The sequence below is a fragment of the Pinus tabuliformis genome, chromosome 9 (genome assembly GCF_031772625.1).
Source record: "Pinus tabuliformis cultivar Carrire ecotype Pingquan chromosome 9, CPIR1, whole genome shotgun sequence".
Taxonomy (NCBI): domain Eukaryota; kingdom Viridiplantae; phylum Streptophyta; class Pinopsida; order Pinales; family Pinaceae; genus Pinus; species Pinus tabuliformis.
This window is the reverse complement of record NC_142307.1, coordinates 1838034509-1838057987: the sequence shown is the minus strand read 5'-3', so window position 1 is coordinate 1838057987 and position 23479 is coordinate 1838034509.

Here is a 23479-nt window from a genome sequence, read left to right as displayed (position 1 = left end):
AAAAAAAATAAAAAATAAAAAATAAAAATTTGGGCCGTGAGTTTACAGAGCAGATCTGAAATTTTTTGTGCAAAATTTTCAGAAACAAATAGCAAATCTGGATTCCTTGCGGAAAAAACATAAATTCAAAAAAAATTTGGTTGAATCGGAGTTCAAATGAGTGAGATATCGTTGATTTAAAATTAGCTCTTTTTTTCAGAAAATTTCATGACAGCGGGAAAGATGAAACAGATTGGTGTGCTAGCTAAGACGCTGTATGCTCTTGAGGTTCAAGACGCATGCAAAGCCTTGAGGAGCAAGGCAAAGGTTAGATACTTGGTGGTTGAGAGGGAGAGTACATTACCTCTCAATATGCAGCCTCAGAAGAAGTCTCAGACAATTGTGGAGGAGCCACAATTGGTGAAGCAGCTTTAGGAGGTTGTGGAGTAGCCATAACTGGAGAAGCAGATAGGAGATGAAGTGGAAGCATCCACTCATGTAGAGGCCTCCCGTAGGGGGAAATTTCGAGCCAAGTTGGTATAGGGATCACATGCAGCCATACCTCCAGGTGAGAGGTAGGGTGATGTGGAGTGATAGTCCCAAGAAAGCTGGAATAGGGGCGGGATCATTGAGGCACCCAACCTCATTGATTAGACCTTGCTATGGGAGCCTCGATGAGGAGTAGCAGGACTGGATGATTGGGTAGAGGCAGATGCAAATAGAGCGGCAGAGAGAGTTACAGTGCAGGAATCTTAAGACAGTACAGAGCTAGCAGGCTACAACAATGCGAGAGGCACATGAGTGTTGCACCAATGAAGGATGGTACAGAGAGGTGTGCAATAGTGCGAGATGCATGGATTGTTGTAGCAGCTCAGAGGTCAGAGAGGGAGCACTTGTGAGTGGTAGATGGAGCTTCAACATCAGAGTATGTTTCTAGCCCAACAGAGAGGTCAGTTGGGAGTTTTTTTTGTTTCTAGAGTTGCTGGAGCAACAACACTTGGGAGAATTGTTGCATGCAGAACATTCCAAAGGTTCAGGATCGGGTTCGAGTTGAATGCCTTTCTTGCTGAGAGGGAGTGTTAGAAATTGCAACAAGAAATGCTAAAAATATAAGTGCTTAAAATAACACGTCTATAAATAGCAATTCAGGTACTAGTGTTGGACATAGCAACAAGGAATGAAAAATGGAAGTGTTATAAATAACATTGCTAAAAAGAGCAGTTTGAGATAGATTCCTATTTTAGTTAGTCCCTGAACTAAAATAGAGAAGTAAAATTCGAATTTGATCTTAGCAGCTATTTGTAAAATAATTAATTAATTCATATTGAGTTAATTAGTTGGAGAAAATCAAGCATGAAGTTAATGTGAGGACATGCAACAATGATTCCTTTGATTAAGGGATTTATCCATTTGTTAAAGAGATAAGAGTGAGTTGTAATTAGTTGGCTCAGTTAATTGAGTCAAGTCCAGTTAGATTAATTCAAACAGTTTGTTGAATTAGTTGTGAGTTTAGTTAGTTAATGCTTGCATGCATGTAACTGCTGCACTTCAGATAGTCAATACTCTCTCATAAATAACTCATGCATGTCAGTTCTATCAGAGACCTAGTTGAGATCAGAGGAGGGACAATGTACTATCAGTTGGATGGATTTTTCTTATAAAGGAAACTAATCCATGCATAAGGAATTATCTCCTTTAGGTTTGTGCAGTTATTTCTGAGCCAAGTGAGCAGTGTGAGGTGGGAATTCACACAAGTGGAAGCACTGGACCCCAAGAAAAACTGCGCAAGGAAATAGGAGGCTTGGAGGGTAGAGGAGAAGGTTGTGAGAGCGTTTGACTGTCTATGAGAAGTATTGTTTGATTGCAGAGAAAGTAGGATAGCTTGAGAGATTATTCTTTTTGTAATTTGAACAAGATTTCCACTTGTATGATAATATAGAGATTGGGGTTTTAGGCTGAGGCTTTCCCTATGTTATTTATTCTGTGTTATGTGTGATTGATTTCTCATTCCCAGTTATATGTGTTCTCATTTATCGGGCTCAAATTGATTAAGCTTCCGCAAAGTTTATTGTAGAAGTAGATCTTGTATTTTGCTTTAGTCTATTTCATAATCTGTTGATCTACGGTGGGAATTTCTACATATTCTATCACTAGGAAAACCATACCAGAATCAGAATCTCGTCCTTTTCAGAAGAGCAAAGGACATATTTATTCTTGTCGATATGAAAACTAAAAACAAAACACTAAAATTTGGGCCCCATAAGACAATCATAGATTGAGAGATACAGATAAAGAACATGAAGTAATAAGATAGAAAGAGATCATTTAGATAGATTTGTCCTACTTATCTATGGTCAAACGTTCTTGCTTGAGGGGAGAGTATTAAAAGGATGGCCATGAGGAGGAGATATGCAAAGTTAATGAGATGCATACTTGATTGGCTAACTTATGTACAATTTTATTTCCATTTCTTCTGATATGAGTAGGGATGATCACCAAAATGGAAAGAGTGATACTACTCGTATGAGTATCCTTTCAAGTCTCCAACTGCAAGATATTTTTTTGATCTAGGTGCCATGTAGGATCTTGCAAATCATGTTTATAATTTTTTGAGAATATCCAGGGCCACCATGAGTTTGGTGTAGCCTTGAGTCTAGGAAATTAACAGTCCCTCTTTGACGGCTTTCAATTATGTTGTGTTGTCATTGTTATATCTCGTAACGTCTAAATAAATGTAAATAGGGGATCCCAAATGATCCTTGAAGATACCTCTATAGCATACCTCACTTGGGTTACATTTTGAAGCACCATCAAACTTGAGCTTTAAAAATTAGGAAGAGGATGGAATAAGAATTATAAAAAGGAAAAGGGAGGGGGAAATGATGACTCTTGGAGTAAGGATCAAACTCTAAAGCAACAGGGTCTCCTCACCTGAGGCTTGTTGGTCTCGATCTTACTAGGAGTGTGTGGCAATTTTTTCCTTTACATCCTTTTGAACTGTGATCCAAAGAGAGTAGTGAGGGAGGGAGTGGTTCTTGAATATGTAACAATTCCTCTCTTTCCAAATAGCCCAAAGGAGTAGACCTAGAAGGAGAGTCCATATGCAGTACAAGATAATATTATTAAAATCATAGTCCCTCCAATTGTTAATGGTGTGATGGATATTGGATAGATCAAAATCTTATCTCTTCATGTTAGCTTTTATATCACTCCATATTATTGGAATAGAGGAAATTATTGAAGAGGTGCTCTACATTTAAACTTCTTGAAGGCATAAACAACAATGGGAGGGTCCCATATGATTTCATTTCTAAATTTTGTTCCAAGTTAAGGTTTTAACTTGAACTAAGAACCATAGGAATATGGGAAATTTTAGCCATATATTTATTTGGGAGATGTAGCTCTAGATGGAATCTTTTAGAAATACTTTGAAACCTACTTCTAGGCTCTAAGATTAACAGATTGAAAAGGAATCTCTTGGTCTATAACCCCATTGTAGTTTATCAGATAATATTTTTATCAGGAAGAGTCTTTGGTGAAGCTACTACCAAATGTTTGACCAATTATCCTCCTTAGGCTTGGGGTTATATTCCCTCAAAATTAATCATTGTCTCCATGTTTGATCTGAGTTAGAGGCATCCTAATAGTATTTTACTTTGTGAATTCCTTGGGAAGTCATGTGGAGCCACATTTCTGTTAAGTAATTTTGGTCTTGGAATTTGGGTAGTTGATTCCATGATTCCTCACAGTGGCATGGTTTTCTATCCATCACGAATTTCCCATAAGTGGTGTTGGTGTATCAATGCACTCCTATTTTTGCTAGATTCCACATGGAGAATTCTGCTTGGGAGAAGGAAAATCTTATGAGCTTCCCAATAGGAAATTTTTCTGCATATTTCTCATCTAGATACATTTCTAAATATAGTGACCTTCTTGGAGCTAGCGCCATAAGATCTTGGCTACCAAAACTATAGCTAAAGTTGAAGCATCTCTTAGTCCCAAATATCCCTTCAATTTTGGTCTAAAAATATTATCCAATTCTAAAAGAATCCATTTTGAATTCCAATTTTTCTCCTTCATAGGAAATACTACTACCATGGTCTTGTTTGAGTTAAATATGGAGGAGGGAACAATTAGAGTACAACATAAATATATGGGAAAAACCTATAGAACTGACTTGAGGAGGACTAGTCTTTTTGTCAAGTTTAGTAATTGGAAAGTCTAGTTTGTTAACTTGTTTTTGAATTTATTGATATCCTCCCATAAATTGAGTTTGAGGGAACTATCCACAAGCAGTTCTCCCTGGAATTTTGTAGGCAATTTGTTGATTTGGAAACAGAGTATCTTTGCAATATGTTTCTACACATCTGAAGGTGTATTAAAGGAAAAAATATAAGATTTACATCTCTTTATTTATATACTTGAGGCAAGAGAGAAGTCCAAAATTTGATAAAATACTTTGGCTTCTTGTATAGTTGGAATGCCCATAACCAAGGTATCATCCACAAATTGTTGGTGTGATAGAGGGAGATCATCAAGAAATAGCCATAGCGATTTGATTTTTTTTCCTCAATTACCACTTTGAATCCATGGTTGAGATCCTCTACTTCTATAATAAAGAATATTGGGAGCTTAACAATACTGAGAGGGGCATCTATGCTTGTTTAGGACCTATTGATCTGATGGGGATTGTAGTAAAGTCGGGTTCTAGTGATGAGGGGGAGGTGGTTTATCCTTGGGAATCCCTAGTTGATTTCTGTTTATGAGTCCCACATCCAAGCTTGCAATATGGAACGGGGGTGATTGGCTGATAAAAAGATTTAATTCAGCCAATCTGTGGTCAGGTGGTAAGTGGAAGTCCCAAAATTGGTTGTCTTATGCATTCATTAATAAGAGTTATTTCTTATTGGTATTTCATGTGTAAATGTATTGGCTTATATGTGGATTTTATGGTTGTTATATCCTTGTTAATTATGTTGCTTATATGCTAGTTGTGAGTATGTTCCATGATAGACTTGATGTATAGATCTCATCATGTTTTGATTAGTAAATGAATGTACAATGTATACATGACCTAATAAATATAATACAACTATTTTGATATGGCAACAATGCTTCTTTAAGAATCTCAGATAAGTATGAGACCCTTGTGCTCAGATTTGTTGTTATGACCTATAGATTACATATTTGTGACATGTTTGATGAAATTTTTGTCATGGCTAGTAGGGGTCCAGTTAATTAATTGATCAATTGTTTGCATTAGTACCTTTGTTTTGATGCAATTGATCATTTTTTAAGTTTTCATGAAGTTCTGGGCAATGGCCTGAGTCCTGGAACTGAAAAAGTTTCACAAAATATGGTGTCGCTGGCACAAAACTCGCTGAAGAAGTCCATAATCACTAGCTTTCCCTTTCTACGGGAGAAAATGGAGGCCTAAAGTTGCATGCATGGCTTGTCAAGGGAGAAAATGGGGTGTTAGATTAGTGAATAGTTATGTTGCCTCAGGGGTTGGTCACCTGGAAAGGTTGGTTGGCTTCTGGAGGTTCTCTAACATGTGTGGAAGGTCAGTTTGGTTTTTTTTTTTCGTTCCACTTCCTTAATTGTACATGGGGATTTGAATCACATTGTAGTAGCTTGTCGTCGCATGTTTACCCTAGTAGATTGGGTAGCTTGGGTAAATGTGGGAGGAGGGTGTTACAGAGTGGTATCAAAGCATGGTTCACCACTTGGACTAGATAGGCAGTGTGCTGGTCATGCATTCATGTCGGTTACATATATTTGTTCTCTATTCTTGTGTTCTATGTCCTTGTTGTGCATGCATGGTGGTGATCATGGTTGTAGTAGTGTTGCCATGTGAAAGTGGATGGTGTGTTGTTGGGTGTGGTCGTCATGAGTGTATGTCGGTTATGCATTGGTTATGCATGTCAGTGCTTATATATTGTTATGCATACATTGACATGGTTGTAGTTTTCATGCATGAATTAGAGGAAATTTCAGCCTAAATGTGGCTTCCTAAGGAAAAATAATAAAATGAGAATTAGGAATTTTGGAGGGAAAGGAAGAAAACTACTTTTTTAATTGTATTTTTGACTTATTTCCTTATAGGTTACTCAAATTTGAAGTGTAGACACTATTTGGATGCAGAATTAAATTCCAAATCCAATGAGTACCCATTAGGTATACTTTTGAGAAGACTCACATTAATAAAAATTGAGATATATTAAAAAAAGGTGTTTCAACATGGTTTTATAATGTATCTTCATTTTTTTAATCAATGTGGGTCTTCTCAAAGGTATGCATAATGGGTACTCGTTGGATTTGGAATTTAATTCTACATCCAACGAGTGTCTACACTTGAAATTTGAGTAAACCTATAAGGATATAAGTCAAAAATACAATTCAAAAAGTAGTTTTTCTTTTTTTCCCTCCCAAATATATACATGCACCTATTTTTAAATTTAAATGATTTTGATTGGTTTACATATTATGACATGGAAATTATGTGAAAATTTCATGGGCACTTTTAAGATGAAATTTCCTCTAATGAGGTCATGGTATGTGGTCAGTATGGTTATGCATTGATAACTAGATAGTGGTTAAACGAATGTTATATGTTGATGTGATTATGATTATACATGTACCATGTTAATCCAATTGATCTTGTAGATGAGATATCCTCCCTTGAACTATACTAAGTTATGTTGATTATGTTATGTTTTGATTTTAGCTGACATGGTATACTTGCAGGAAAGAGATCAGATATGACTATCAAGATGGTAGACTATAGTTCACGAGACTGTCCCTGTGGATCAAATGAGTAACATGGTGTTGGGCATCCTTCTGACTTATCAAAAACATTAAGAATTTTGAAGTCAAGAATAAGGAGTTGCAAGGCAGATCATGACATAATCATTTAGGCACTAGAGAAACAAGCATAAGTTAATGCAGTAATACTTCAGAGTTTGTCAGAATTGCAGAGACATGTACCACCTCGGATTAGCCATGAGCAAGAGGATAAGACTAATGGGGCATATGGAAGTAGGTCTCATGGTGGGCATAGGTCGGATAAGGATTACACAATCAGAGATTTCAAGCCCATTGGATACTCTGGATAAGAGAGGTGATGGACACAGGTTCTATTCTACTTCTGGTTCTAACTCACACTATGATTGTCATTGTTATCATCCTTATAGGAGGAGTGGCTGGGAATATTTTCCAAATGGGATCAATAAAGCAAAGCCACTTACCTTTGATGGAGATTTAAAGAAACTGGAGGATGAAAAATCATGGCTACTTGGGATGAAGAAATTATTTGAGTTGCATGAATACACAGAGAATATGAAGGCTAGAATGGCTATCTTCAGCCTCAAAGGTAAAGAAAAAATATGGTGGGAAGATGTAAAACAGGTCAGAGACATTAGGACAGAAGAATTGAGTTGGCGTTAATTCAAGAGACTTTTCACGAAGAAGTACTTTTCAGAGAGGTACTATGACAGTGAAGCCAAGGAGTTCTATGAGCTAAAGATGGGATTGATGACAGATGAAGAGTACTCGTCCAAGTTTCTAGAGTTATTGAGCTATGTACCATATATTAAAGATGAAAAAGTTAAATCTTAGAGATTTGTCAATTGATTTCCATTAGCATTTAGAGATCAGATTGAGTATGATGAGCCTTAGTCACTTGAGGAAGTTATTGGGAAATTGAATCACTGTTATGAGTAGTCAAAGTGTAAAACATAATCTCAATAAGGATGGAAAGGGAAAGATAAAGGTAAAGGTAAATGGTAGTAAAAAAGAACAAGACCTTAGAATTCATAAGAGAAAGAGAATGTTTCACCATACAAGAAGTTCAATGTAGCGAGATAAGGACATGGGTCACAACAAAAGAATAGAGGTGATGGTATAGGATGGTTGGAGTGTTGGATATGTGGTAAGGAACACCTTAAGAGGGACTTTTCGTAGAATAAGTGTAGTATACCTCATATTTACAGTGCACGGGAAGCACAAACTGTTGGGGATGTTGGGTAGATCATTCCTCGTAACTATGTAGCATTGGATAGCAAGAAGGTGAATCACCAAGAATCTATCATTGAGATGGATGGTAAGCTTTGTGATTAAGTTTTTTCTATTTTGATTGACCCAGGATCTAATTATATTTATGTTAACCCTGACTTGGTGGATAAGTGTGGTTTGAATAAAGAAGTGCATGCAAAATATTGGTTAGTGCAGTTGGTTATATGTACAAATAAGAGAGTGCATCATTGAGTAAGAGCTTGTGCTTTTGAGTTGAATGGTATACCTACCTTAGCACATTTGAATGTATTTCCATTGGGATCATACAATATTCTTTTGGGTGTGGACTGGTTGTATCTTCATATGACCAAATTGGATTGTTATGACAAATCCATTGAGTGCTTGTATGGAAATTGAGAACAAAGGATCCTGTACGGTAAGAAGAAGGCAACATCAGTTATAATGGTGACAACTATGTAGGAAAAGTGCAGTCACATAACAAGGGTGTGTGTTATTTCCAGTGCATATTTCTAGTGGTAAAGGTAAGGATGTTGAGGATGTAGAGGTATTGAGAGGGTACCCAAACTTGCAGCAGTTTCAAGATGTGTTTCCAGCAGATATTTCAGAGTTTCCACCTCACATATAAGTGAACTTTCCCATTGAGTTGGTACCCTACGTATCACCAGCATCGAAGGCACCATACATGATGAGCATACCAAAGTTAGTAGATCTGAAGTTACAATTGAAGGAAATGCTTGAAAAGGGATATATTAGACCAAGTGTATCACCTTGGGTGCACTGGTATTGTTTGTGAAGAATTAGCATGGTACTCTTATGTTATGCATTCATTATAGGAAGTTAAACAAAGTGACCATCAACAACATGTATTTGTTGCCAAGGGTTGATGACTTGTTTGATCAGTGGAAGGGAGAAGCAATGTTCTCGAAGATTGATTTGAGATTAGGACACCATCAGATATGCAACAAGGAAGAGGACATATACAAGACTGCTTTCTGGACCAGGTATGGGCATTATGAGATTTTTATAGTTCCATTTGGTTTGACTAATGCTCTAGCTACTTTCATGTGGTTGATGAATAGTGTGTTGTGTCCTATACTGGACAAGTTTTTTATTATATTCATTGATGAGATATTGATATATTCTAAAAATGAGGAAGAATATGTCAAGAACTTAGCAGCAATGTTGATATTAGTGAGACAGGATCAATTATATGCTAAGCTCAGTAAATATAGTTTCTTTCATACAAAGGTACATTACTTAGGACGCATTGTTTCCGAGGAAGGTATAGCAGTGGATCCATAAAAGGTAAGGGCTATCATGGAGTGGACAACTCCTAGAAATGTGGATGAGGTAAGATCATTTATGGGGCTAGAAGGTTATTATAAGAGGTTCATTAAGAACTTCTCTTGCATTGCATATCCTATTACGTCACTCCAGAGGTAAGATAAGAAATTTGAATGGACAAAGGAATGTGTAACAAGTTTTGAATAGTTGAAGCAGTTGTTGACAAATGATCTAGTGTTAAAGATTGCAAATCCGGAAAATGAGTTTTTTTTTGTGTACAGATGCTTACAAGAGAGGACTTGGAGGAGCCCTTATGGAGGAAGTACAAGTAGTATGTTATGAGTCACATAAACTGAATGAGCATGAGCATAATTATTTGACACATGACCTTGAGCTGGAAGTAATCATCCATGCTTTGAATATGTGGAGACATTATCTTCTTGGAAGGCGATTCATCTTGATGAGCGATCAAATTGGATTGCACTATCTATTTGACCAACCAAATCTAATGTCAGGCAAGCTAGACGGTTGGCCATGATCAATAAGTTTGAATTTGAGACTAGGTACATCAAGGGTAAGGAGAATAGGGTTGAAGATGCTCTTAGCAGGAGGATACAGGTAAATCATGCAACACCTATGAGCTCCTATGGGATAGAATTACAAGATCATATTTTACAGGCAGGACAACAAGATGGTCAGTATATGGAGCTTATGCACAGGTGACAATAGGGTATAGGTGAGAAGGATGTGGACTATTGTCTTACAGCATATGGTTTCATTAGGTTTAGGGAGAGGATATATGTGTCGAATGACGGTGAGCTCAAGAGGACTATCTTGTGAGAGTTCCATGCAAAACCATATTCAGGCCACCAAGGATACTAGAAGGCATATACAACAATGAAGAAGTTTTTATCATTGGTTGAAATTGAAGAAGGACGTGGCAGAGTTGTGGCTAGATGTTTGGGCTGTCAGCATGTGAAAGAAGAATTAAATCATCCAGGTGGACTACTACATCTGGTTCCAGTTCCAGAGTGGAAGTGGGATGTTATTTCCATGGATTTCATCACAGGTTTGCCGAGGAAATCTATATATCATGATTCCATCATGGTTGTGGTGGATAGGTTGAAAAAGGTAGTATAATTCATTCCAGTGAAGTATACATATTCAACTAGTGATTTGGCACACGTATTTATCAGAGATTTAGTGAGGCTACATGGTGTTCCAAGGAATATTCTTTTAGACAAGGAGGTTAAGTTCACTTCCATGTTTTGGAAGGAGCTATTTGCAAGTTTAGGGACAAATTTTTCTTTCTGCACAACTTATCATCCATAGATAGATGGACAAACAAAGGGGGTTAACAAGATATTAGAGGACATCTTGAGGATGTTGTAGATTTTCCCACTGTAGATCACCTAGTAATGCAATGTACTAAAGCAAAACACTTGATCTACTTCTACAAACAATTTAGCGGAAGCTTAATCGAACATGAGCAACATCAACAAGAACACATATAACTGATAAGAAGGAATCAATCACACATAACATAGAAGAATTTACCCAGGGAAAGCACCAGCCTAAAACCCCATCTCTGTATTATCATACAAGTGGAAATATAACCAGTATTACAAAAAGAATCAGCTCAAAAGCTATCCTGCTCTCTTTGTAATACCTCTGCTGCTCATAGACAGTCAAAGGCCTCTATCTAACCTCTAGTATACCCTCCAAGCCTCCTATTTCTTTGTGCAATTTTGATTAGGGTCCAATGCAGCCACTTGTGTGAATTAGCCTCTTCACACACTCACCAACCTTTGATTGAACTGCGCAGTCCTGAAGGAGATAAATTCTCATCATGGATGAGCTTCCTTTATAGAAAAAATATTCATCCAACCGATAGTACACTATCCCTTCATTGATCTCAACTGGGTCTCTGTCTTAACTGACATGCATGAGTTATCCATGAGTGAATACTCAGTTATCTGAAATACAGTAGTTACATTCATGCAAGCATTAACTAACTGAACTCTCATTAATTTAACAACCTGTTAAATTAATCTAACTAGACTTGACTTAGTTAACTGAGCCAACTAATTACAACTCACTATTAGAACGCATCCTTATCTCTTTAACTAATGAATAAATTCCTCAATTAATAGATAAATTGTTGCATGTCCTCACATAGAATTCAAGTTTGTTTTTCCTTAACTAATTAACTCAAGATGAATTAATTAATTAATTTAAAAACTGTTGTTAATATCAAATTCGAATTTTACTTCTTATTTTTAGTCCAAGGACATACTAAAATGGGAATCTATCCTGAACTACTAAAAATAGAATGTTATTTTTAGCACTTCCATTTTTCATTCCATGTTGCCCAATCCAGCACTGGTACCCAAACTGCTATTTTTAGTAGTGCTATTTTTAGCATTTCTACTTTTAGCATTTCTTGTTTCCATTTTCAATAGATGTATGTGATGCATCAGTAGTGGAAGTGGGAAGAATATCTTCCACTGGTTGAGGTTTCTTACAATAATGGGTACCAGGAGTCACTGAGGATGGGTCTGTTTGATGCACTATATGGGAAGAGATGTAATACTCCCATCAGTTAGAGTGATCCAATGAACAAGGTGTTGATAGGACCGTACATTTTGGTAGAGATGGAACAGGAAATGCAGGTTATCAAGAAGAATCTAAAGGTAGCACAAGACAGGTAGAAAATTTATGCAGATCGGAACAAGATGTTTAAGGAGTTTCAAGTTGGGGAACAGTTTTATTTGCACATCAATCCAAAGAAGAGATCCTTGAGGATTTGATCATGTGCCAAGTTGGCACCTCAGTTTTGTCGGGAAAAATACTGAGAGGGGGGTGAATCAATATTTAAACTTTCAGAATAATATTTTTTCATATTAAAACTGTATACGTTATTTTACAGAAACCAAACAGCGTATGTCCATGACTATAATGAATGGGACCAGCATATATATAATAAACTTGTAAAATAGCTAATTCATTATCTGCTGAACTTAAATCAGAGTGTGATGCATTTACTAAGAAGTAGACATATGTAGTAAAAACAGAATAAATCAACACACATAAGCAACACACATGAACACTAGGATTTTTCAGGTGGAAGCCCAATGTGTGAAAAAAACCACCGTTGTTGTCATCTCAATATTCAATCTTCTTATTGTAAAATATGTTTACAATTTTTGTACTGGTGTGGACTTTTTCCAGTACGTAGGCATCTACCTACTAAAGGCTACAACCTTCACTTGTTTACCAGCTTCTATTGGAAGGGACCTCCTACCCCCTAGCTCTTGTACTAACTAATAAGTTTACTAGTACGTAGGCGCCAACCTACAGAGGACTACTACCTTTACTCTTCCTTTAGGGATCACGTTTCATAAATTTTCAGATTGGATACTCCTGGTACACAAAAACACAATATGTAGGCCACATTTCATCAAATTTTCATACTCGACCCATCAGTAACATTGAAGCTCAAAATAAATCACCACTGTAATACAACCATCAAATACAATTGCGTCTGTCAACAATCAGTCAATCTAAACAATCAGATCACTGTCACCAAAACACAAAGCTGAACCTAAAACATTGCATCAACAACCAGAACCAACTACAACCTCAAAAATCATATGTCAGAATGTATACGCTACTTCAATGAAGCCAACCTGCATGTATACACTACTTTCTATAAACCAACCCATAGATACCTTTAAAGATACCAAATCCTAAAACCTATGAACCAAAAACTGTACCAACCAATGAAATTTTGAAGATCTAATGTCATATTACAAAGTTCTAAACAGGCAGTAGGAAAGATCACCCTTCTTACTCAATCAATCAATCAACCAAACTCTATCTCCTTATACAATTAATTTTACATTCATATCTAATGAAGACATCATTGACAAACAAAAGTAAAACAACAACATTGATCATGTAGTTCATTCAGCTATGAACAATAAGCTTTTCTTCTACATACGCTACTTGGAAGTGTCGAACCAGCATGTATACGCACCTTCACCAAGGTGAACCAGCGTATAGATCTACAAATAATAACTTATAACTTCACAACTATTCCAGAATTTAGATATACCCAGATCATAGCATATAAAGGATAAAACATGAATTAGCAATCAAATCTAGACTATCCATTATCAGATCATACAATGATAATTCATTTCAGGTCTCATGATCCTGATCCAACATTATATCCAAGGGTGCACAAGATATTTCAGATCTATATCATAACCATAGCCCTTACAACCCAAAATATACTTCAGATAGAAGTATTCATGAAAAACCTTTTCACTTGCACACTTAGCCCTTTGATCTTCTCCTCCTTATATACTTAGAGACTTTTTCAATACCTCAGACCAAAACAACACTTAGAACCTGTGGTATTCTTAGACAGGATCAAGTAACTGTTATTCCGCTCAATATTGTGGGCTAATACCATGGTATGGACCCTTGGTATTCTATAACCTTAATTTTCAATCCCATACACGCTTTTCCTTCTATGAAACTATGTGCATACATATATGCTCCTTTTATGATTTGTACCCACGTGTATACGCTACTTGGACTAGGGTAAACAACATATACAACTTAAACCATTCTCTTTCCTTAATTTCTTGATTCTGATCTGTAATCCTTTGTCCCACCATCATGTTCTTTTGTACCATTACTCTATTACCTCTGAATAGACCTGTTACAATGTGAGTTTCCCTTTATCAATTCTAAATTGACTTACATGTGGGTTTTCATCAAGGACAACACATGTACCATAATGCCAACAATCTCTCCCTTTGGACTTGATGGCAACCATATTGGTGTTGATCACTTCAAGATGTAGAACCTGTTAGATATATCAAGCAACACTTCAAGATGTAGAAATTGTTAGATATATCAAGAAACACCAAGATGCTCTCCCCCTTTGACATCAAGGGAAAAGGGCAGACTAAGATATTCTCCCCCTTAGTACATGCTAAGATGCACTATATTGTCCATGCTCCCCCTGAGCACATGCATAGTCTGCAGAAATATTTTTCAAAAGAATAACATGACTCTATAACTCAACTATGTGAATATGACCTTCCTATCACCAATGACTCATACATACATCAATCACCCAACCAAGTGGGGATATACCAATATTTCATACATGACTGAAAATTGCAATTATTACATCATCCTTCCCATGCATAGTGGGGGTACAAATTACATCATATGTCCAAAATAACTCATTCATAATAGACTATGATAGAAAGAGACATATTATTACACCATAGGTCTTTACATGACCTTTACAACAAATGATATTAATAACTGAGACCATAGCTGAATTCAACAACCATGATGCCAAAAATGCATAATGTTTTGAAGGCTAATGCTCCCCCTAAACCTGTGCTACCTGTGCATTGTCAACAATTCCTTCATCAATACATCTTCATCAATCAAATAAACATAAATGAGAAAAGCATATCAGCACACTGTAACCAACAATATCACACTGAACACCCATGTTAAAAATTGATTTTGAGTCTAACCCACTATTTTTCTATCAAAAAAATACATACGCCAATGCAAGCACATAAACTCGCATATATACGTGACTCTGCTTCATGAAATCCACATATAGGAAATGTTCCTCTGAAAACTGGTTTTAACAACATGATGAGGTAGAAACAACTCCCAGTTTTTGTCTAAGATATTCAAATGCTTATCTTGGAAGAGGTTTGGTAAATATATCAGCAACCTACTCTTTGGAGGGAACATACTCTAATTTAAGCTTTTGTTCAAGCACATGTTCTCATAGAAAGTGGTATTTAATGGGTATGTTCTTGGTCTTGGAGTGTTGTTGAGCCGCTAGTTTGTCATTATTATTATCACTCTTTAACACCTATTTCATCCATTTCTACCATTCTTTATCACGCCATTTATCATACTTTATCATATAATTTCATTTTATAGTTATTTATGCTCTTATGGATAAATATTATTTCTTCTCCTTTATTTTTAATAAATTGATTATTATTATGCATGATTTTACCAATGATGGTTTATTAATAAATTTGTTGTAACATCACTCACCATTTTAGCCTCCAAGATATTTTACAGATTCCAGATTTGATCTCCAGCTCATCATTAAATACTCCAACTCAGAAATTCGCTGGAATAAGAAGTGACAGTTTTGCATTGCATGTTTCGGGAAAATAGAGAAGAATCTGGAAAATCTGAAACATGGGTTTTTTCCAGAACGGACCAAATTAGTCTTGTAACAAGCAATTTTCCCAAATTTGGTTCGTATTAAGAGAAACTAAAGGTTCTCTGAAGACGATTTTCTTAGATTCACTGTTACGACCGTTTTCCAAATTATCTCAGTTGTAATACCAAATTCGACCTGTTCATGTTGAATGTTGATGGAAAGATATTTCAGACATGATCTTGCTGATCAATTTGTTGTGAAAAATCCAATTTTTTTATGGAAATCATTTTGTAATCATCTTTGTTGTAACTTCTCTCTGCTCTTTGTGTATTTAAATGAAAATAGAGATCAGAAAAGGGGATAATTAGAGATAGGATAGAATAGGATAGGCGGAGAGGGGATAATGGAGAGATTTACCTTTTCGCTTGGGACCTCAATTGTAATTTCAATATACAGAATTTTATTCTGAAGGACAACCATATTGTAATGAGGATTGAATTCAATGGTTAACACATAATCTACGTTGTTGTTCATTCGTATTCTCTGAAGTAGCTCAACAGTGTTCGCTGTTGGCTAGGGCCCAGCCCCTAGTGGATCAAACTGCTATCCTCTATGTTATATCTTTCTAATTCACACGAGTCTAATTGGTTTGATGTATTTCCATTTTCTGCTAAGTTTACCCTATTTGATATCTTCTAATTTTTTGTGAGTTTACATTGCAATTAGTTTAATTTCCTTTATTCTGATCTCATGTACTTCACAACTTTTCCATTTGATTTCATTTATGCTCACTGCAGGTTGAATTAATTATCAGTTAAGACATTGATTTTTGTTGATTACGATAAGAGTTTGGTTAGTATAGAGTTAGCTGAAAGAGATTGGTTAATGCAACTAAACTCTCGGTTGACATCATTTCCATTTGAATTGCTTAATTGAGATAGAGTGTGATTTATATAGAATCAGCTAAAAGATATTGGTTAATGCTACTATGCTCGTGGTTGATTCTATTTTCAATTGAATTTCTTGCTTCAGATTTGATTATGGTTTTTCTTGAGATTAAGTCATGATGCTTAGATGTATTATTTCCTTTAAACGTTACAGCTTGAGATTTATGGTTTGATCTGTTTACTCTTGTATTGAATTTAATAGATTATCTTAAATCATTACTCTCTAGATTTATAGCTTGCACATATTGTGTACACTCTTGAAACAAAAATACTTACCCAGGTTGATGATTAATGTGAGGTAATTAGGAGTTTTAAAATACACCTTTTAACACCCAATATTTTGGCACCGTTGCCAGGGAGAGTGTTGGCATTTCACAGAGAGTGATGTATGTTTGATATTTGCTATTAGGAAAGAATTGGGTATTAAAAATGAAAGGTAAGAACCTATGTAACAAGCAAGTAAAGTGCTTGCTCCTCTGCCCGCTTTTTAGCACAATTGCATATAAGTTGAAATAGGTGTTTGATGTTCGTCTACTATGAAAGAATTCGGTACTAAAAATGAAAGGTAAAAACCTACGTAACGAGCAAGTAAAGTGCTTTCTCCTCTACTCGCTTTTCAACGTAATTGCGTAGGAATTGAAGTAGGAATTTTAGAGGTAGAATTTTTGAAAAAATCTCATAATTCCACTCAAGTGGTGATGTAAGTACCACCCATTTCACTAACCAATTGACAGGAACATTTGAAGGAGGAGCCTCAAAGAAACACATGAAGAACATCTTCTATTATGGTAAGAAATGGCTCACATTTCTACTTTTGAATTCCCTATCAAAGATCTAAGAGGAGTGACACAAATGCACATAATTCCCCCATCTTCTATACCAAATTTTTGTGGTTTGGTAAACGAAGACCTAGATACATTTTTATTTGAGTTTGAAGTACTTTGTAGAGGATACGATTATTGTACTAATGATCAAAGGTTGAAAGTGTTTCCTCTTACTCTAAAAGGAGTAGCTCTTCCATGGTTCATGAGCCTTGGTGGGAACTGCATCCAAACATGGGAGGACATGAAGAACGTATCCTTGAAGAAGTACCAAGACTATTGCAAGGTCGATGAATATTTTATCAATATGATACAAGGGGAAGATGAAAGCTTGGAGGACTATGTAGAGCAATTTCATTACAACCTTCAAAAATCAAAGCATAAGCATTTGAAAAAAGAGATCTTAAAAACACTCATTCTTAAAGGAATCAAAGATGAATTCTTATAACTCTTAAATCTGATAGGAAAAGGTGATGTTTTTTAGTTATCATATGATGATGTTTGTGAATTGTGCATAATATATTCAAGAGGAATCTCCAGGGCTGGTAAGATTTCTAGAGAATTTTCTTCTTTCTTTTCCGAGTTGAAATCAATGATTTATTTGTACATTTTAAAATTGATTTTATTAGCTCTCTGAGTTCAAAATTGGATGTTTTGTAGGTTCAGAAAAATCAAGAAATTGAAGAAGTGGTTTTCCCTCATTACTGAAAGGAGCATCCCATAGATAGTTGTTCTTCCTTATCTAGGATGGAAGTAGCATATCAAAGAGATGGGGAAGCTGCAACAAGGTCAAAACCATGGAAATCGTGGCCTACATGTATGGTTCAAACACTTCCTCTCCATCTTCTTACTTGCATAATCCATTATGGAATACTCATGTGTTAAGGCAGCCATGTCAATCTCAATATAACCCCCACAAATCTTGTCTTCAAGTTTGGCATGGTTCATCTTATGTTTGCATGACTACTCTCCCTCATCTTGTAGCACAAACACATCCTCCATATTCTTCACCAGCTCTTCCACAACATATTACTTGCCTATCAAAATCATCCACTCAACCCAATCAACTACATCATCAAAATGCTCCATTCCATACACGATTTCCTACACAACTCATTCCATACCCTCACCACAATAAACAAGTAAAACATGCTTACAGTGTTGAACTGCAAAATTTACCCACCATTCCCACTCATTCTATCTCACATGCACCATTGGAGAAAACTTATATTAAGATTCAGAATGCTTCAAATCCAAAAATTATAGAAGTTATGGAAGAAAATGAGGTTTCTTCTAGTCTGCATCAACAAGTCGTTTTAAAATCTCAAGAAATTCATGATATGATGGCTATGGGAAATCAAGAAAGTAAAGGATATATTGAAGATTGGTTTCACTCCATCATTTGCTTTCACCATCACTCCATACTTCAACAATTTTTGACACCATCTTTTCAAGGGAAGATGGTTTCTCATACCCTAATATTCATTAACATGCATTTTTCAAATTTGGGTATATACACACTTGAGGCCTTATTTCGAAAATGGCTCCACTGGAAGTACTCTTATACGTAATCATATACATTTTTCAAAGCAGAGTAGGTTATTGTAGAAAATAAAATAAATAAGGAAATAAAATAAGCACATTTTTTTTAATGTAAAAATAGTTGTTTTTGTTGCGACATGTTGTGGAAATCAACATCGGTGATAAATGTTTTAATTTATTTATGTATATAGATGAATTATAATTGAAATAACAGTTCTACAAACACTCATATTCATTTTTATCACCAATTTGGAAAACAATTCTTGAATATCATATTTTTTTGGCTTGTGGGCTTGATGAAATTTTTAAAAACACAGTCGGGACAGTCATGTTTTGAAGGACCAAAACGGAATATTTTTAAAACTTGTTTCTATCATAAGTATCCCTTGATGTCTACTTTCCAACTCCAATTTTAATCACTCAATTTGGATTTGAAACGAAAACATTATAACCAAAACATTGATAGGGTGTCTAGTAGGCAGCTTAGGAACAGAGTTGGGATAGTCAGGTTTTGAAGGCCTAAATGACTATATTTTAAAAACCTGTTTCTATCCTAAGTATCCCTTGATGTATACTTTCCAACCCAATTTTAATCACTCAATTTTGTTTTGAAACGAAAAAATTATAACCAAAACATTGACTGGGTGTCTAGTAGGCAACTCAAGAATAGAGTTGGGACAGTCAGGTTTTGGAGGCTTAAATGGCTATATTTTAAAAACCTATTTCTACAATATATTCCCCTATGAATCTAGTTTAGAAATAAATTTGAATCACTCATTTTCGATATCGTATGAGAAATTTATGACCAAAATATTGACTATTTATCGTAAATCAACACTCTTAAAACTTTGTTTTTCGGGTTGTTCATTAGAGTATTTCACCTATCAATTCTTTTTGTTTTCAAAATATGTTTTTATTGGAGATAAATAAATGAATCTAATTTTATTTTCAATTTGAATCATTTGAATCCGTCATCAAATGAAAAATCTATGCTTAAAATATCCATTGTTGTTTTAAGTGGGGAAATCGAAAATGACTCAATTATGCAGGTTGTTCTAAGTAAAATTTACAGATCATATCATTGAATTTTTAAAACATGTTTCTATTGGTGATATATCTTTGAAGTAGCTCTCATTTTTCTTTTGAATCACTCAAATTGGACGAAAAACAAAGAAGTTATGATTAAAACACTGTAGGTTAGCATGATTGGCCACTACTCTCCCGTAGTTAATAAATTAATTTTACTTTGTTATTTTTCCGTGGATTTATTTTACAAAGTAACTACTTTTTAGTTTTTTTGCATAATTATTGGATTAGGGGAGCCCCATCACCTCCCTTTCTCCATGATTTAATGTTTTATTGCAGGTAGACACTCGTGTTTTTCAGGTCCTAAGAGAATAAAGAAGGTCAATTTATGGACAAGCGATTCTTGAAAGAAATTTTAATGAAACATGGGAATTTCATCCAATTCATTACTTAATGGACTCATAATAGACGAAATAAAGAATTGATTCCCATTGTAGGATTCATGTCACTGCTGCCAATACATTTTTCCAAGAGATCATTTTTTTCCAATGATAGATTGATATTCTCTTAGGAAATAACATCATAGCTGTTGTAATTTAATTCATTTATTTATATAGTATTTTTAAATAAAGTGTTGTTTCTTTTCTGATTTCTCTTATTTTTTTGTATTTCAGGTGTTGCTTCCTTCAAATTGTAGTTTCCGCTTCATTGATGATTGAACAATGAGGACCCCACCATGCAAGTTCTAGCTGCAGAAGGTAATCCTTCAACAACTTCATTTTTGTAAAAAGTTATTTTTTTCTTTTTTTTTGTAAATATGATTGCTTTTTTGTGCTTTTTTTGTTCCCTCTAGGGAACGACACTTTGTTGCATTTTTGTTGTGCCCTCTAGGGAACAATACTTTTTGCTATTCCCTTTAAGGAACAACACTTTTTTAGTGTTTTTGTTGTTTCGTCCGGGGAACAACACTTTTTGAGTTTTTTGAGTGTTTTTGTTGTTCCCTCCAGGGAACAACACTTTTTGAGGTTTTTTTTGAGTGTTTTTGTTGTTCCATTAAGGGAAAAGCACTTTTTGACTGTTTTTGAACTTTTTTTGTTCCCTCTAGGGAACATCAAGTTTAGAGTGTTTTTGTTGTTCCCTCTAGTGAATAGCACTTTTTTGGAATTTTTTTTGCTGTTCCCTCAAGGGAGCAACACTTTTTGAGTTTTGTTATTCCCTCAACGGAACAACACTTTTTTGGATTTTTTTTTTGTTGTTCCCTCAAGGGAACAATACTTTTAGATTTTTGTTGTTCCCTTAAGGGAACAACACTTTTTTAGAGTGTTTTGTCGTTCCCTCAAGGGAACAACACTTTTAGAGTTTTGTTGTTCTCTCAAGGGAACAACACTTTTTTGGAGTGTTTTTTGTTGTTCCCTCAAGGGAACAACACTTTTTTGGAGTGCTTTTGTTGTTCCCTCAAGGAAACAACACTTTCAAGTTTCGTTATTCCCTCAAGGGAAGAACACTTTTCAAGTTTTGCTATTCCCTCAAGGGAACAACACTTTTTTTGGAGTGTTTTTTGTTGTTCCCTCAAGGGAACAACACTTTTAGAGTTATGTTGTTCCCTCAAGGGAATAACACTTTTTTGGATTGTTTTTTGTTTTTCCCTTAAGGGAACAATACTTTTAGAGTTTTGTTGTTCCCTCAAGGGAACAACACTTTTTTTGGAGTGTTTTTGCTATTCCCTCAAGGAAACAACACTTTTCGAGTTTTGTTGTTCCCTCAAGGGAACAACACTTTTTTTGGAGTGTTTTTTGTTGTTCGCTCAAGGGAACAACACTTTTAGAGTTTTGATGTTCCCTCAAGGGAACAACACATTTTTGGAGTGTTTTTGTTGTTCCCTCAAGGGAACAACACTTTTAGAGATTTGTTGTTCCTTCAAGGGAACAACACTTTTTTGGGAGCGTTTTTGTTGTTCCCTCAAGGGAACAACACTTTTACAGTTTTGTTGTTCCCTTAAGGGAACAACACTTTTTTGGAGTGTTTTTGTTGTTCCTTCAAGGGAACAACACTTTTAGAGTTTTGTTGTTCCATCAAGGGAACAACACTTTTTTGGATTGTTTTTTGCTATTCCCTCAAGGGAAAAACACTTTTAAAGTTTTGATGTTCCCTTAAGGGAACAACACTTTTTTTGGAGTGTTTTTGTTGTTCCTTCAAGAGAACAACACTTTTAGAGTTCTTTTGTACCCTTAAGGGAACAACACTTTTTTTGAGTGTTTTTTGCTATTTCCTTAAAGGAACAACACTTTTAGAGTTCTGCTTTTCTCTCAAGGGAACAACACTTTTTTTGGAGTGTGTTTGTTGTTCCTTTGAGGGAACAACACTTTTAGAGTTTTGTTATTCTCTCAAGGGAACAACACTTTTTTGGAGTGTTTTGATGTTCCCTCAAGGGAACAACACTTTTAGAGTTTTGATGTTCCCTCAAGGGAACAACACTTTTTTGGAGTGTTTTTGTTGTTCCCTCAAGGGAACATCACTTTTAGAGTGTTATTGTTCCCTCAAGGGACATCCCTTTTTTTGTGTTGTCATTGTTTCGTCAAGGGAACAACACTTTTAGAGTTTTGTTGTTCCCTCAAGGGAATAACACTTTTTTGGAGTGTTTTTGCTGTTCCCTCAAAGGAACAACACTTTTAGAGTTTTTGTTGTTCCCTCTAGGGAACAACACTTTTTTGAGCGTTTTTGAGTTTGTGTGGTTTCCTCTAGGGAACAACACATTTAGAGTGTTTTTGTTGTTCCCTCTTCGAAACAATATTTTTGCTTCTTGTGAATTTTTGAGTGTTGTTATTATCACCTCCTTCCTCTTGTCGTATTATTCTTAGCTTATCCCAACCCATTTTTCTGATTCCCTTTCATGGCATGAAGTACAATTCTTTTATGAGGACAAGAATTATAGAGTCTATTGAGGTAGGTGAATACCCTTGACGTTATGATCTCTAACAAGATAGCTTCTTGATGATAGGTTTTTTTTTTTTTAAACAAAAGGGATACAATTATTTATATATTAATTTACTGTATTGATTTCTGTTGTATATGATACTAATTGATCATCTTTACCATGTTGGTTCCACTCTTCTTGGCTATAATTCTCTCTATCTATTATAAGTAACATTATGGGTGTATTTTTTTTTTCTATTGACATGTTCAAATTCTTCTGCCATCCATTCTCTTAAGGAGTACTAAGCCTCCCTCTATTTGTCATAAAAATGTGTAATAAAAACAAAATTTTAGATGGAGGATAGGGGTCTCATTACGAGCCAGCCTACCATGTTCATAAGGCTGTAACAAAGTGACATTCCCATTATGACCACCACACCAGGGTTATGATCCATTAGATAGCCAAAATATCCTTGGGACAGGAGGTCTCATCACGAGCCGGCTTGATCACTTTTGCTACATCCTAGTGAATGGCAATGTGGTCATCTGATTACCATGCCAGCACACTAATCTCTTCTGTAAAACAACACTGGAACTATCCATTTATAAATTGAGGATCTTGGCTCCTATGAGTTAAAAAGCAACCCTGCCGAGGCTATGGACGCCTACTGGCAGCAGAGGCTCTGCTTATGGTATTGAAGTTC